Here is an 18,239-nt window from a genome sequence, read left to right on the forward strand (position 1 = left end):
TCACCTGAAGGAGAGACTGGTTCTCAGCCATTGCAAATGAGAGACTCTAGAGCTGCTCCTTGCCATCCTTCATCTCCAAATGCTGAAGTTGTAGACCAGCCCTTCTCCAAGGACTCTTTGATATGGAAAAGTTCTTAGGTTGCCCTGGAAATTGCTCAAATTGCAGTAAATGCAGACAAGAAGTGATTTTCTCATTATGCCATTTATTGAGGTTTGAGGCTGATGAGGTTGATCTGGAACAAATTGAAAGATTTCCTAATCATCCCTCAATCAGAAGAATGGTTCTTCTATTTCGGCAACCCACTATTCCATGGATGCTGCTAAAAATGAGAGGCTTCTTAGGCACTTTTGGCATTCACCCAAATTAGAGTTTTTCAGGACACAAGAAAGAGCCCTCTTTTCTTAAGTGGTGGTGGCTGTGCTCTATCTGATAGGGGTTCTCAGAAAATTCAGAAACTACAGCATATGGACAAAGCTGTGATTTCTCCTATGAATAGCAGTGGAAAATCAACATTTTGTTCCATATCTTTCACCAATATGATTAGTGAGATGAAGCAAACCTTACATGAAACATCAAAAAGTGCTGAACTCCTGAAGGATCTAATCAACCTAATGGAAACGTCATCTTCTTCGCAATGCAGTAATACTCAAGACAATGCTATCCAACAGCCTGAGACCTCTAACCTTATGAACAACGCTTCTATTACTTTGGACATTTCTTTACCATCTAAGGTAGGGGTGGCCAACAGTAGCTCTCCAGATATTTTTTGCCTACAACACCATCAGCCACAGCCATTGGCCATGCTGGCTGGGGCTGATGGGAGTTGTAGGCAAAAAACATCTGGTGAGCTACCGTTGGCCACCCCTAATCTAAGGTTATCCAACAAGTGCTTGATACGCAGCTGCCCCCAAAGATTTATAAGATTTCAGAAGGCGGAGCTCTTATTGATTTAACTTTATCCAATTTGGAAGACATGGCTCCTGGGCCAACTGAGCAGGAAACTCAAGATATCTCCTTGAAAGCAGCTGCTCAAGCATGACGGTACAATTCTAAAGGGACTCAGAAAGAGTCTGCTGCCCTTGAATTTCTATCCTGGAATGTGGCTGGTTGGACATGATGCATCTCTCAGTACTCAGATATTCCTTTTTTTCACCGGAACTATGATATTATTCTTGTACAAGAGACCTGGTCAGATGCTAAAATCCTTGCATATATTTTATAATTATTGTTTAATAATGAAAGGTCTATAGTTTTTCACATTTGTGGTGTCTCTGTCTTCTTTTGCTATTAAAGAAATTACTGCTTCCTTCCATGTACTAGGAACCTTCCCATCTAATCTTATAGTGTTCATCAGTATCTGATGTTTTGGTGATAATATCTCCGCAAGAACTTTGTAAAATTTTGCCGTAAATCTGTCTGGACCAGGTGCTTTCCCTAATTTCATTGAGTTGATCGCCTCCTCTATTTCTTCTTTCTCAATTGATTTATTCAACAGATTCTCCATGTTTTTTGTTAATGCGTTAACTTTAATTTTCTGTAGGTACTCATTGATTCTTTTTCTGTCTACCCTCTGGCTTTTAAACAATTTGGAATAATATCTGTAAAATTCCCTTTTAATGCCTTCATGGTCCATGATATCTTTTCCTCCAGATACGATTTTGCTAATTACTTTATTCTCCCTTCTTTTTTTTATTTCCTATGCAAGGTATTTTCCAGGCTTATTTGCACCTTTAAAAGATTTCTGCTGTAATCTTTTTAAGTTCCATTCCAATTCTTTATTCAACAAATGGCTCAATTGGCTTTGTAATATTGTAATTTCTCTTATAATCTTCTTTTTCCCGGGTCGTTTTCTAAACTCTTTCTCTTTTTTGCCAATTTCTTTCTGGAAGTCCATCATTTGTTTATTTTTGGCTCTTTTATCCTTATTGTTCAATGAAATCAAAATGCCCCTCATCACTGCTTTGTATGCATCCCACACAATTTGGAACTGGGTATCTTCTTTTTCATTTATTTGGAAGAAATATTTAGTTTCCTTTTCCAGAGACACCACTGTTTCCTGTTTCTGTAGCAAATCCTCATTTATCCACCACTTTAGAGTCTTTTTCCCCCGATTTTGCAGACCACAATATTGGATTGTGGTCTGCTCTTATTATAGGAAGTATCTCTACTTTTTTCATTAAAAGTCCAAGATCTTTTGTGACCCAAATCATATCAATTCTCAACCAGGAATTATGCCTTGCTGAGAAATAAGTGTAGTCACGCTCTTTGGGGTTTAATTCCCTCCATATGTCTTCTAAGCTCTCTTGTTTTACCAAATCAAAAAATGATTTTGGTAGTTTCCCTTCATTATTTCCCCCCCCCCCCCCGTTCTGTCCAAAGTATTTTTCACTGTCCCATTAAAATCTCCCATTATCATAATTTGATCATACACCACTTGGTCTAATTGTTGCATTATTTCTTTTTTTTAAAGTCTTTTGCTCCAATTGGAGCATATACTCCCAACAGCAAAGTTCTTTTGTAATTCAGTGTCACTTCTACTGCAATATATCTACCATCATCATCTTTAATGATTAATTTCGGGTCTAGTTCTTATTTAATATAAAAAACTACCCCCTTTTTTTCTTCTTGGCCAATGAAAAAAATTCCACGCCTAGTTTATTCCATAAAAATTTGTAATTCATTTGTTTGATGTGTACTTCTTGTAGACAAATTATATTACATTTTTGTTTCCCAATCCAATGAAAAATTGCCCTTCTTTTTTGTGGTGAGTTAAGTCCATTTATATTCCAAGATATTAGTTTGTAATCCATAATGGTTTTTATACTTAGAATTATTACTCCATTAGTCAATTGGACATCTGCTTATATTAATACAAACAAAGTAAGACTTAATTGGTTCCTATCAGATAAGAATTCAGAGATTACACATTCAGTTGCTGAGTTTTGTGCATTAATTCTTAGACTGCAGGAATTGCATTTTAAAAGTTCTTAAATTTTGTCTCTATTTTAGTATACTATGTCAGTTTTTTTTATTTTTTCATATTATGTTTATACTGTATTCTAGTCTTTAGACTGTAATAAACTATGATGATGATCTGCTGTAGCTGGTTAAGAATTACCTCCAAACTGTGAAATTAGGCAGCTTTACAAACCAAAATCTCTCTGTCCTTCAGATTCATGATAGATGAGCAGGTTTTTATACCCCACTTTTCTCTGCCCCAAGAATTTTAAAGGGTTAATTCTTCACAGAAAAGGAGACCCTTGAGTGACAGGCTGCTCCAAGAAATCTAATTGATTAGCATTAGCTGAGCAGAGAAAGAGTTGAGAGTTGAATGCTGAGGAGAAATTCAGTCTGATTTCAGCCCTAGCTGAGAAGAGTCGAGCACTGACAATGTTTGAATTCACCCTTGAACCAGAGCAGGTTAATGCAGATGAAGCAATGGAGAAATGGGCAAGGAACAATGGGTAGTTAGGTGAAGACTCCCAATTCAGACCAAGGAAAGGGGATAAATCTTGTGAGAAAAGAATTTCCCTACCCAGTCAAAACAGGGAGATAGCTCCAAAAAATGGAAAGATCACTAGCCTTCTGGAAACTAGAAGAAGAAGATATTAGATTTATACCCCACTCTTCACTTGGAGTCTCAGAGCAGTTTACAAGCTCCTTTCCCTTCTCCTCCACACAACAGATACCCTATGAGGTAGGTGGAGCTGAGAGAGCTCTTTCAAGAACTGCTTTTGAGAGAATAGCTCTGAGAAAACTGAGACTGAGGTCGCAGTTGCATGTGGAGGAGTGGAGAATCAAACCCAGTTATCCCAGATTAGAGTCTGCACTCCTAACCACTACATCAAACTGGTATGGCACAGGAGAAGCAGCAAATCCAGCAAGAGCAGCACAGAAACATGGCCTTGTCTACATTCAGACAGAGAAGAACTAAGGCCATGATTGTCATCTCTGTCTTATAGCCTGGCCTGAAGTCAGATTGAAAAGTGTCCAGAGCACATTAGTTATCCAAGAAAACCTGGAGTTAGTCCACTCTGAAAGAATCCACAAGCCTCCATGGGAGGACCATTTTACTTTGCTATCCTCTCCTGTGGGGGTATTGGAGACATAGTGGGTGCTTTGCAAATGGATTTTAGTATTCTTACACAATAAAAATCTAGCAGCAAAGCACCTTATTTAGTGTGTGTGAATGCACCCAGTGATTCTGCTGCAAAGCATGTAATGCAAATAATTTCCCACCCAACAAAGAATAATAAAAACATTTAGCATATTTAACATGTATATTATAATAATTCTTACTACACCCTATGACACGCATCTTCCACTTCCCTCCTTCAGAGGCAAGTTTTTCCTCCATTTTTAGTTCTCTTTTCTGATTGATGTCATGGGCTGGGCTGGGCTGGGTCAGGAAGCAGAGTTCAGGTCTGGTTCAGGGTCATAGCCAGGAGAGGCAGAACAGGAGCCAAGTCAAGAATCCAAGAAAGCAGTTGTCCAAAGCAAGGAATCAGGAAGCCGAGAATCTGAGCAGAGGCAAGGTCAGGAAACAGGAGTCAAGGGTGGATGTGAGGTCAGCACGGGTGTGACGTGTTGCTTCCACGGAGAGTCCAGTCCTGAAAAGGAGCCATATGGGCCTCTAATGGTGCTTCAGTTAGCAGTGTTAAGTGGGTGGTGCAGCTCCTGTCAGTACTCAGGGCTCAGCGTCCATCTTCAGCGCAAGTGTGCTAAGTTCCTGCAGAGCCCCTCTCTCAGGTGAGTCAGGCAGGCTCTCTGCTTGCACCTGCACTTTGTCAGTTGCTGCTGGGCCAGGTGCAGGGATTGCTGGCTCAAGCACCAGCAGTGGCAAGCTGCCAATGTCTGAGGGGCCAGTGGGGCCAGCTTCAAGCTTCAGTGATGCTGGTGACTCAGGTGGCACTGCCAATGTGGTCATCGCCATCCATGACAAATGAGTCACCCTGGTTATGTGTCAGAGTCAGTCCTGACTGCAGGATAGGCTAATAGACAAAGATGACAAATGGAAATTGCTAAGGAAACCGCCATCATAAAAGCAAACATAAAGTAAACATAGCATTAGCACTTTTATTAATTTAATTTAATTTAATTTTAAAACTTAAGCAGATTTTTAATTAAATGTTCATGTTGTTTAACTGTAATTTTATCTATCTGTATAGCTAAACTTGAATTGTGTTGTTAGCCGCCCTGAGCCTGCCCCGGCGGGGAGGGCGGGATATAAATAAAATTTTGTTGTTGTTGTTGTTGTAGTTCTCTGTCTGAATGTAGACAAGGCTGTGCTTCTGTGCTGCTCTTGCTGGATTTGTTACTCCTTCTATGCCATGCAATGACAATTTCATTCATCTGAACAGGACCTTCTATAGATACTATTCTGCAAATAGGCAATATCAACAGATGCTAGCACACAAGTAGTGGCCCCTGTTCTAGTGACCAGGTCAAGAAGGCTCCAACACTTTTGGCTTCCTGAAAAATAAGTAAAACAGAACTTTTCAGTAGGAAATTTTTCTAAAAGAATAGGGCTGCATCATAACAGAATGGGTGCTTTCACTCAGTGACTGTTTGCAAGAAAATTTTGCTATTCTTACACAAGTAAAAAAAATCCATTTGCAAAGTGTGTTATTTAGTGTGTGTGAAAGCACCCAGTGATTCAGGAAGACATTTTAATAGAGAGAACAGGACTGTGGACTATACTCCTAGCATGCATTTTCTCTTGCTGTATGCTTTTGTCTTACTCTCACTGTACTGTACTTCCATGTATGTAATACCATTTCTTGTACTGTTCACGTGTCATGTTTATCACATCTTGTTTCATAGTTCTGCAATCTGAGTGCAATTGCATTATTTTTAGATATGTCCTCATCCTATTGATTATACTGCCTTCCATTATGTAATCTGTTGTAAGCTTTATTGAGAAAAGCAGATAATAGATGGATGAATGAACAAACAAACAAAGGAACGAACGAATGAATGAATGAACGAATGAATGAATGAATGAATGAATGCATGCATGCATGCATGCTACAGGAAACTGTTTCATCAGGGGCTGAGTTCCTCCAACTGTTTAACCCTGCCCCTTGACTACCATTGGGACTGTTCCATCAAGGACTGAGTTCCTCCAGGTGCTCAGCCCCACCACCTGGCTGCTGCTTCTGTTTTATGATTGTATTGTGATGTTTAGGATATTGTTCATTTCGGGGTGTTATAAGCCCCTTTGAGTCTTGCTTTGCAGAACAGAAGTGGGATAAATCTATTCAAATAAAACAAAACAAAAATAACTGAATTAAATATGTGGGCAAAAAATATGGGTAGATATCATCTTGAAATCTGGAGGGGACACATTAAAAAGATAGATCATCATCCAGAGAATGTGTTCATCCCAATATCCGATATTATTTGAGCATATACATAGTATGCTATGGTGGATCCCCAAACAGAAATATTTAGTCTGACAGTAGTTAAACAGAAAATTCTCATTATTATTTCACTGATTTAGTTCTAAGGATCAGGTTTGCATTAATGTGTGTGTGTGTGTTTTTAAAAAATATTTTAATGACTTGTGTTGCTTTATGATTTTATTATTTTTTCCTTTGCTTATAAACTGCCTGTGGAGAGGGGTCATATAAATTCAATAAATCAGGGGTGTCAAACATGCGACTCAGGGGCTAGATCAGGCCTCGGGAGAGCTCCTTTCAGGCCCACAAGCAAGTCTGCTTCCTTCTCCCTCTCTCTTGCTTCTTTCTGTCTCACAGCTTGCTTTGCTAGGATTTCTCAGTTGCACAGAAACTATTTATTTATTTATTATTTATTTATCCCTTTAAATTTCTATCCCACCCTCTCCACAAGTGGGACTCAGGGCGGATGACAACATACATTTTTACAGATTAAAAACCAACAAAAAATAGCTACAGTTTAAAATTATTTAAAAACATTTCATTTCATGGTGCTGTATCACTACAATATAATATAAGCGGTGATCATATGGTACTCTATAATGATGTAGGGTGGCAGCTGTCTCCCGGTTAGATCTCAAAGGCCTGTCAAAACAGTTCAGTCTTACAGGCCCTGCGGAAAGTAGAGAGACCCCGCAGGGCCTTTATGGCCTCCAGGAGAGCATGCCACAATTCTGGTGCTGCCACCGAGAAGTAGGGTTGCCAAGATCAATTGAAGAAATAGCTGGGGACTTTGGGGGTGGAGCCAGGAGATGTTAGGGGTGGAGCCAGTATCAAGGCTGTGACAAGCATAATTGCCCTCAAGGCCCGGCGCCTGAAGAGTGCTGGGAGAAGCCTGCCCGGGCGGCCTCCGCAGGGCTTTCCTGGCCACCCTCCTGATGCAAGCAGGCCCCGGGCGAGGCGGGCCGGAGGTTCCCACGCCACAGCCGCATTAGCAGCTGTCCCTCCCTCCTCCTCCCGCTCGTCCTCCCCACCCCTCGGTGGCCGCCTGAGGCTGGAGGCCTGGGTGAAGCAGGGCGGTGGCGCGGGCATGAAGAGCGGGGCCGGGGGCTCGGGGCCTCCTCCTCAGCCTCCGGCGCTGCCGCGCTGGTGCTGGCGGGGCTGTGCTGTGGGGTGGCCGTGCTGTGCGGCACCTTGCTGCACCCCTTCAAGAGCTCCCTCACCGCCCTGGGCCGTGCCTGGCTCCGCCGGCTCCGCCGCTCCGGCGTGCCCGTCCTCCTCGCCACGCTCCTGCTGCCCCTCTGCTGTGCCAACGCCGCCGGCGAGGCCCTCGGCCGACAGCTCCTCCGCCGCCTCCTCCTGCTGCTGGGCGCCGGCGGGCCCGCCGCCTACGGCCTCACTGGGCAGAGACGGGGCAGCAGCGGCACAGCACAGCGGCCTCACCGGCTCTGGGATGGGGCGGCTCGCCATTTCCCCCCTCCCCCTGCTTCCGTTTTTTGGGAGAGCGGGGGGAGAGGGTGGAAATCCTGGGGTCCCCCGCCAGGGCGGGAGGGTTGGGACCCCTACCGAGAAGGCCCTAGCTCGCGTCAGCCACAACCTAGCCTCCTTTGGTCCAGGGATAGACAATAGATTTTTTGTCCCTGGTCTCTGGGGAACATGTGGAGAAAGGCAGGTCCTGCAGATAGGAGAGTCCCAGTGCTGCCATGGAAGACACTAGGTCCATTGTGCGAGTGGAAGCCGCGTCCTCGGCATGGACATTGAAGTCACCCAGGACTATAAGCCAAGGATGCTCCAATGCCCAGCCTGCTACAGTCTCCATCAGGGACGGTAAAGCACTGGCTGGTGCATTAGGCGGACAGTACACCAGCCAGATTGTCAACCTCTCCCCAACATCCCACATCAGGCCAGCACACTCTATGCCCATGATCCTTGGTGGTGGAAGTGGCCTGAAGGAGCAATCCGCCTGTATGAAAAAAGCCACCCCTGCCCCCCCCCTCTAATCCAAGTCCGGTGAAGAATGGAGAACCCAGGCAGGGATACTTGAGAGAGAGCAACCATCTCCCCATCCTGCACCCAGGTCTCTGTCACACAAACCAGGTCCATGTCCTGCCTGATTAAAAAAATCCTGCAGGACTGAGGTTTTATTATCTATGCAATACCAGGGATGGAGGCGAGTGCTTCCACTTGGCCCCCATACCCGCTATCATTGGGTTGGGACACAGGTTGGAAGGGGAGTGAGCCCTCTTGTGTCTCAGTCTCCTTCCATTCCAATTTTGCCTGTTCCCACCACTAGGCTTCCCAACCCCCCCCCAACTTTGGCGGGAGACTTCTGGGTTCGTAGCTTCATCCCCCGGTCTCCAGAAATCAGGAAGCGGGGGGGGGGGGTGGAGGGGGGGAGAACATACCTGAAGGGTTCATGTTGGTGTAGGGCTCCTGAGTCCTGAGCAGTTTGTAAAATTTCTGCCCCTTTAAGGCTGGGCAGGAAGGAGGAAACAGGAAGGGCTTCGGAGAACAGCCCCTCCCTTTCTTTGCTTTCGTTTTCACAGCAGGCAGAGGGAAGAAGACCAAGTGCGGTAAGTGTTTGTTTGTGTGTGTGAGAGAGGGAGGGGGCAGGGAGGGGGCAGGGAGGGGGGATTCCCTGGTATGGAGGCCCTCCCCCTTCCTTTAGAAAGCGTGGGGGGGAGGGAAATGTCTACTAGGCACTCTATTATTCCCTATGGAGAACAATTCCCATAGGGAATAATAGGGAATTGATCTGTGGGTATTGGGGGCTCTGGGGGGGGGCTATTTTTTGAGGTAGAGGCACCAAATTTTTAGTATAGCATCTAGTGCCTCTCCCCAAAATACCCCCCAAGTTTCAAAACGATTGGACCAGAGGGTCCAATTCTATGAGCCCCAAAAGATGGTGCCCCTATCCTTAATTATTTCCTATGGAAGAAAGGCATTTAAAAAGGTGAGCTGTCCCTTTAAATGTGATGGCCAGAACTCCCTTGGAGTTCAATTATGCTTGTCACATCCTTGTTCCTGGCTCCACCCCCAAGGTCTCCTGGCTCCACCCCCAAAGTCTCCTGGCTCCGCCCCCAAAGTCCCCAGATTTTTCTTTAATTGGACTTGGCAACCCTACCCACCACTGTACTTTCCCCCCCACCTGCAAAATATAAGCAGAGACACCTGCAAACTGGAATAGGCCCACTAGTATTCATGTTAACCTTGGAGATGGGTGCTTTGCCTCACAACAATTAATAATTATTTAATATCAAATAAAATGAGTAAATTATATAGCCTATGAAGTTATTTAAGTTTGAACCCAGTAGGCTATTCTACCTTAGGTTCATATGAGTGAATGTAGCAAGCTGTTGTCATAAACAATGTTAAAAAGTAATGCCAATGGTGTATTTTGTTATGACATGGTGAGCTTCTGTTCTTTGATCTAACTTTAATAGCTGAAAGTGACTTTGGCATTTAAAAAAATACTTTGCTTCCAATTCTAAAGATGCCTCAAGAGTACAACTAATCTGGGCACATTTTAGCCAAGGAAACTGATGTAGATGAGAAGTTAGAAATTGTCCTTTTATGCATAATTTAGGGCAATGGTGGGATTTCATATCTGAAGTCTTATTGCAGTACAAGACTCATGCTTTATTGGTATTTGTTTTATAAAGTGAATGAATTAAAAAGAGTTAATAAAATATTCCTATTTTCAGAGTTTAAACATTACAAAATGGACCTTAAAACATTTCTGCAGTCATAATTTCCTTAGCTTTCCTTTATCCATTATTTTAAAGCTGTTTTTGAAGGAGGTATATACTTGTGAGGAAATATGTGAATCTGAGCATAGCAGCTCAGTTAAGAGTCTCTGGGTAAAAATAAAAGGAGTAAGAAATAGCAGTGATATTATGGTGAGGGTCTGCTATAGACCATCAAGCCAGGCAGAGGACTTGGATGAGATACTCTTACAATGGATTGCAAAGTTCTCAAAAAGAAGGGACACAGTGGTCATGGGAGATTTCAATTACCCAGATATCTGTTGAAAGTCCAACTCTGCTAAAAATGAAAGGTCAAATAAATTCCTGACTTGTCTTGCTGACAGATTCATTTTCCGGAAAGTGGAGAAGGAAACAAGGGGATATGCTATCTTGGACTTGATTCTCACCAACAGGGAAGAACTGATTGAAGAGGTGGAAGTAGTGGGCACCCTGGGTAGTACTGACCATGTGAGTTTGGAATTTACAGTCTAAGGGAAGGGAAAAACTGTATGTAGTCAAACATACAGGTTGGACTTCAGGAAAGCAAATTTTGACAAACTTAGACTAATGCTGGGTAAAATCCCATGGTCAGAAATACTTAAGGAAAAGGGAGTTCAAGAGGGGTGGAAGTTTCTTAAAAACAAAATATTGAAGGCACAATCACAAACGATTCCAACAAGAAGGAAAAATGGGAGGTGCCTAAAGAAGCCAAAGTGGCCCCATAAACAGCTCTCTAAAGACTTGAGAAATAAAAAAGACTCATTTAGAAAATGGAAGGAGGGCCTTATAACCAAGGATGAATATAAACAAATAACCAGTGCTTGTAGAGAAAGAGTTGGAAAAACTAAAGCTCAATATGAGCCAAGGTTAGTGAGAGATATGAACATATGAAGCTGCCTTATACTGAATCAGACCCTGGGTCCATCAAAGTCAGTATTGTCTACTCAGACTGGCAGTGGCTCTCCAGGGTCTCAAGCTGAGGTTTTTCATGCCTATTGGTCTGGACCTTTTTAGTCAGAGATGCCAGGGATTGAACCTGGGACCTTCTGCATGCCAAGCAGATGCTCTCCAACTGAGCCACAACAAAAAAGGGTTGTTTTCTTATGTACAAAGTAAGAAAAAGAACATGGTAGGCCCTTTGTGGGAACAGGAAAGTGAAATAGTAACAGGCGGTGAAGAAAGGGCAGAACTGCTCGATTCCTGCTTTTCCTCAGCCTTTTCTTCTGAGGGAAACAGTGCTCAACATGGCAAAAACAGAACATATGATGACGGAAGGGAGTTGCAGTCTAAGATCAGCATAGGGATAGTTCACTAACACCTAGTTTCTTTAAATGAAATTAAGTCCTCAGGGCCAGATGAACCGCATCCAAGGGTACTAAAAGAATTTGCAGACATAATTTCTGAGCCTTTGTTCATTATGTTTGAGAATTCTTTGAGAACAGGTGAGGTGCCAGAAGATTGGAGGTGGGCAAATGTTGTCCCCATCTTCCAGAAGGGGGAAAAGGAAGATCCAAGTGACTACAAATCTGTCAGCTTGATGTATATACCTGGAAAGGTTTTAGAACAAATAATCAGTCAATCCTGGAACATTTAGGAAAGATGTTTGTGATTACTAAGAGCCAGCATGGGTTTCTCAAGAACAAGTCATGTCAGACTAACCTTATCTCCTTTTTTGAGAAAGCTACTACCTTGCTGGATCAGGGGAATGCTGTAGACATAGTTTATCTTTATTTTGTTAAGGCTTTTGATAAGATCTCATATGCTATTCTTGTTGACTAGTTGTTGAAATGTGGTTTGGATCCTGTTACTGTTAGATGGATCTGTAACTGGTTTACAGGTCGCACCCAAACAGTGCTTGTGAATGTTTCCTCATCCTCTTGGAGAGGAGGGACAAGCAGAGTGCCTCAAGAATTTGTCCTGGGAAGATCTTGACAGTCTGAAAAACTGGGCTAAAACAAACAAAATGAATTTTAATGGGGACAAATGTAAAGTTCGGCATTTAGATAAGAAGAATCCAATGCATCATTATAGGATGAGGGAGACTTGCCTAGGCAGTAGTATGTGTGAAAAGAATCTAGGGGTCTTAGTGGACCATACACCAAACATGAGTCAGCAGTATGATGTGGCTAAAAATGCAAAATTAATTTTGGGCTGTATCAACAGAAGTCTAGTGTCCAGATCAAGTGAAGTGATAGTATCGTTTTACTCTGCTCTGGTTAGACCTCACCTAGAGTATTGTGTTCAGTTTTGGGCACCATGATTTAAGAAGTATATAGACAAGCTGGAACATGTCCAGAGGAGGGCAACAGAGATGGTGAAGGGTCTGTAGACCAAGTCGCATGAGGAAAGGTTGAAGGAGCTGGGTATGTTTAGCCTGGAGATGATTGAGAGGTATATGATCACCATCTTCAAGTACTTGAAGGGGTGTCATATAGAGGATGGTGCAGAATTGTTTTCTGTGGCCCCAGAAGATTGAACCAGAACCAACAGGTTGAAATTAAATTTTTTCTGTCTAAACATTAGGGAGAACTTCCTAATAGAATGGTTCCTCAGTGGAACAGGCTTCCTCAGGACAGGACCGGATCTACATGTTTTTTTGAAGGGGGGGCAGAATTAAAAAATGATGCCCCCTTATGGGCCATTCTATCTTATGGTCCCATAGAATACAATGGATTCATACCCATTTTGGCGCCTCCCCTCCACCGGCACCCGGGGCAAGCACCCCCCTCTGCCCCCCCCCCCCCCGATCCAGCCCTGCCTCAGGAGGTAGTGGACTCTCCTTCCTTAGAAGTTTCTAAGCAGAGGCTAGATAGCAATCTGACAGCAATGCTGATTCTGTGAATTAGGGAGATCATGAGAAGGAGTGCAGGAAGGGTTGCATCAATGCTTAGTCCTTGTGTCCCTTTTTTACACGCCCAAGGAAATGCTGATTAACACTTTGGGATCAGTCAGCAATTTTTTCCCAAGCTGGTTTGGCAAGGGATCCTGGAGGTTTTTGCCATCTTCTGGGCATGGAGCAGGGGTCACTGGGGATGTATGTGTGTGGGGAAAGGTATTGCACAGAAGGTTGGACTAGATAACCCTGGAGGTCCCTTCAACATCTATGATTCTATGTACTACAAAACATTCACAATCAGTGCGACATGATTTTCCCTTAAAGCAAACATAGATGAATTCTCCAAGGAAAGCATTGGCTTTGTAGGAAGTCTTTAGTGGTCTATGCTTAGCTTCCATCACTGATAGTAAAGAACTCTCATGGATGTCAATGCAATAATAATGATAAATTTCTAAATTTAGTCCTTAAAGTAAAACCCTGAATCAAATTGCAGGTGTTTGTTTTTTTTAAAAGAAATGTGCATTTCAGATGTGAGTTTTTCTTTCCATTAACAAATACTTTAAATATTTCTTAATCAATTTTAAATAAGTCTATGAATATGTGCTTCATTAAAGTTCAATTTTGAATGCCACTGAAGTTTCAGGTTGATTAGTCAGACTAATTTAAGTTTAAAAAGTGAATTTGTTAAAACATATTCATCTATATCAAGAGGGAAACAGCCAACCAATCTCAAATTGTATACTTATGAAAAAAATAATTTTGAGGTTATCGTAATCAAATGAACATATTTTTAAGAACTTGAATACATATTTCCTTTTTAAAAGGCAAATCTCTTACTAACATGCACATCAATATGTAAATCCCATTGGATACTGGTTTTAGACTAATTAAAGCCCTGTCTTTGAATGTGCTCTTCTGGGCATTACATCATGAAGTGAAAATATCACCCTTCTCTATAGGGTTGCCCTGAGAATAAGGCACTGAAGAATTTGGTAAGATAGCACTCTTATCTATCCCTGGCTTTCTAAAGACACATGCCACCATGAAATACACTTTTCAAGCCAGGTTCAGAAGAATCTTTTTTTTTTTGCCTTATTATGACATTATGAATGTATGAATAGCGTGTGACCAATCAAAATCCATTCCAAACATAAGCTGTTCCCAGGAGGTCTTCCATCCAGGCACTAACCAGGCGCAAGCCTGCTTAGTTTCAGCAAGAAGGCTATGCCACATTCTTTTCAACCATACCGTGCCAACTTACAACTGTTAAAAGCAGGGAACACATCAGATTCATGTAGCACTAAACCTGTCAAATACTCTGGCTACCACTTTTCACCTTGTAGTAAAAAGAAAGGACTTTGGTCTGGAGTTCACATTCTTTTTTGCCACATGGATGCTACCACAATATCCTTCCCTGACAATAAATTCACTCATGTGTCCTGAAGTAATCACTGGCTTGGTTCAGACATTTCATCTAAGGATACTCTGTAAAATCGGGAATAGGGTTGCAGATGATCACTCATGTTGATTTGCTTTGACAAATGATGAACAGGGCTTTTCTTGTAGAAAAATCCCAGCAGGAACTCATTTGCATATTAGGCCACACCCCTGACATCACCATTGTTTCACACAGGACTTTTTTGTAGAAAAAGCCCAGCAGGAACTCATTTGTATATGAGGCCACACACCCTGACACCAAGCCAGCTGGAACTGCATTCCTGTGCATTCCTGCTCAAAAAAAAGAAGAAAGAAAGAAAAGCCTTACTTCAACACCTTTACTCTGATTAGGTATCCATGAAATCACCATGCAAGGCCACTAGTGAAGAACATGACAGAATTAAGCCAGAATGTCAATGTTCCTGGTCACATGAAATCAATGCAGTTATTAAACCAATTTCAAACCATGGCATCAGATTGTAGCTTAATGGATCTTAACAAACCCTAGTGGAATCCCTTGCATCTGGACAGTTATACTTGTGATAGAGATATGCAGGTTCCCATAAGAACATTTAGGAAGGCCCTAACCTCACAGAAAACATTATTTCTCTAGGAACATAAATATAAACATCTCAGATTACCAACTGAGAGGATATGAGTTTCCATTATAGAGACAAATGGACAGTTGACCATTTGCCCACATGCTAGGAAGGGGCAAGATAGATAGTTTTTAATAGTGAGTAGGGTCATAAAAGTTTGAGATGTGCACCTTAATTTGATTGGGGAAAAGGTAAATCTGGAAATCCATTCCCAGTTCCCTTCCCTTTGTCGAATAAAAGCTATATAACTCAATGCCTTGAACAGTATAATAATCTGAAATTCCATTTATAATCTCTATATTTCCCCCAAAAGACAAAAGGGATACAACATTTTTGCAGCATCCAAGGTTATATTACAATTTTGATCTGAGAGTAGGAAAGGACCTCCCTTTCATGGATTAAATTAATTGAAATTCACAAGCCACGTTAGAATAAAATGGCATCATAGATTAGAATACAGAGGGCATTCCAAAATATGAGAGATTTTAACGAAGCAAGAGCAAATTCTATCAGAGTACTGAGACCTGGGTACGCGAAGGGGAGACAGTAGCTCTCTCCCAGGTAGCCCCCCCAGGATACTCAGTCTTTCACCAGTCACGGACTAGTGGGCGGGGGGTAGGAGTGGCATTATTCATACGTGAGGCTTACTCCTTCAGGGCGCTACTGGCGCCAGAGATCAACGGTATTGAATGTGTGGGTCTGAAGTGGGATGTGGGAGAGGGGTTGGCAATCTGGCTGGTGTACCGGTCGCGTAGTGCACCAGCCAGCTCCTTACCGTCCCTGATGGAGGCCGCGACAGGCTGGGCATTGGAACACCCAAGGCTTTTAATCCTGGGTGATTTCAACGTCCATGCCGATGATGCGGACTCCAATTGGGCAACAGACCTAGTGTCATCCATGGCTACGCTAGGACTCTCTCAATTTGTAGCCACATCCACTCACCAGGCCGGGCACATGCTGGATTTGATCTTTGTGTTGGAGGTTACAGTGACCCGAATTACTGCTGATGCGGTGCCATGGTCGGACCACTATGCCCTGAAGGCCCGCATGGATGTGCCACCCCAAACCTGTCTAGGCGTCGAGTGTATTTTAGCTCACCCAAGGAACCTAATGGACCTACTACTGTTCCAGAGGGAACTGACGGATCCCTGGCCCCCTAGCGACTCACTTGATCACATGGTTGAGCTATTGCAAAATCGGCTCACCATGGCCATTGATGAGATTGCTCCTCAGCGTCCTCTGCGCCCCTGTGAAAAGATGGCACCATGGTATAATGTGGATTTGCAATTGATGAAACGGAGGCTCAGACGACTAGAGATGCGATGGCGGCGGACTCACTATGAAGCAACCAGAGCATCTTATAGAGAGTATATGAGATCCTATGAGATGGCAGTCAAGGCCACAAAGAAAATTTACTTTGCGGCCCAGATTGTATCCGCGAATTCATGCCCAGCACAATTGTTTAATATCATTCGGATTCTTACATCTCTGCCACAAGGCAGACCAAACTATAGGGAATTGGAAATAGGCTGTGAGGATTTTGCAACATTCTTCACGGATAAAGTCTTGTTGCTCCGCCGTGACCTCCCTGCCACAATTGAAACAGTACGTGAACTCGATCTCCATGCCTATTTTCAGGGTGGGCTTTAGACAGTTTTGCAACACTCAGCTTGGAGTAAGTTGACAGAATCCTCGCAACTGTACGCCCAACAACATGCAATTTGGACCCTTGCCCATCCTGGCTGATTAAAGCTTGCCGGATGGAGCTTCAATATCCTGTACGGGATTTCGTAAATAGGTCCCTCTCGGATGGGCTTTTTCCAACACCTCTTAAAGAGGCGATAGTCCATCCCCTCTTGAAAAACCAACATTAGACCTGGCTGAATTGGCGCATTATTGGCCGTTCTCAAATTTACCCTTTTTGGGTAAAAATATCGAGAGGGCAGTAGCGTTACAGTTGCAGAGCTTCCTGGAGGATGCTTCCATCCTAGACCCACACCAGTCCAGCTTTCACCCGGGCCATGGGATGGAGACGGTGCTGGTTGCCTTAGTAGATAATCTCCAGTGACAACTGGATCGAGGCGGGTCAGCAGTGCCGTTGTTCTTAGACCTGCCAGTGGCGTTAGACATGGTCGACCATCAGTTGCTGGTCCACCACCTCGCCGATGCAGGGATTCAGGGGTTAGCCTTACAATGGCTTTCCTCCTTTCTCTGTGATTGGGGACAAAGGGTGGCGATTGGGGGATGATCGTCCAGAGGCATCCACTTAATTGTGGGGTGCCTCAGGGGGCGGTGCTTTCCCCGATGTTGTTTAATATCTACATGCGCCCCCTTGCCCAGATTGTCAGGGGATTCGGGCTGGGTTGCCATCAGTATGCAGATGACACTCAGCTTTATCTGCTGATGGATGGCCGGCCTGCCTCCGCCCCAGAAAAACTGGCCCCGGCATTACAAGCTGTGGCGGGGTGGCTCAGGCTAAGCCGTCTGAAGCTGAACCCAATGAAGACAGAAGTTCTTTGTCTGAGCTGTGGTGGCCTGGGAAGGGAAATCCCTTTACCAGCCTTTGATGGGGCACCACTGATATCGGCACCTAAAGTCAAGAGCTTGGGGGTGCTACTGGAGTCCACATTGGCTATGGAGGCACAGATAGCAGCCACTACGAGATCCACCTTTTTCCATCTTAGGCGAGCACGACAGCTAGCACCCTTCCTAGAGCACAGTGACTTAGCAACAGTGATTCATGCTACGGTCACCTCGAGACTAGACTACAGTAATGCCCTCCACATGGGACTGCCCATGTCTCGAATCCAGAAGCTGCAGCTGGTGCAGAATGCTGCAACCAGGCTGTTACTGGGTCTCTCTATTCGGGATCATGTGCAGCCAGGGCTGCGGAGACTGCATTGGCTGCCAATAGTATTCCGGATTCGCTACAAGGTGCTGGTTATTACCTTTAAAGCCCTATATGGCCGAGGTCCTGTCTACCTCAGGGACTGTCTCTCCCCATATATTCCCCAGAGGGTACTGAGATCTGGATCACAAAACCTATTAGAAATCCCCGGGCCAAGGGAGGTGAGACTGAAGGCTACCAGAGAACGAGCCTTCTCTATTGCAGCCCCCCACTGGTGGAACCAACTCTCTGATGATGTTAGAGCCTTGTAGGACCTTGCACAATTCTGCAAGGCTTGTAAAACAACACCTTTTCATCGGGTTTTCAACTAAAGT

The sequence above is a fragment of the Heteronotia binoei genome, chromosome 5 (genome assembly GCF_032191835.1).
Source record: "Heteronotia binoei isolate CCM8104 ecotype False Entrance Well chromosome 5, APGP_CSIRO_Hbin_v1, whole genome shotgun sequence".
In the NCBI taxonomy this organism is placed as follows: Eukaryota; Metazoa; Chordata; class Lepidosauria; order Squamata; family Gekkonidae; genus Heteronotia; species Heteronotia binoei.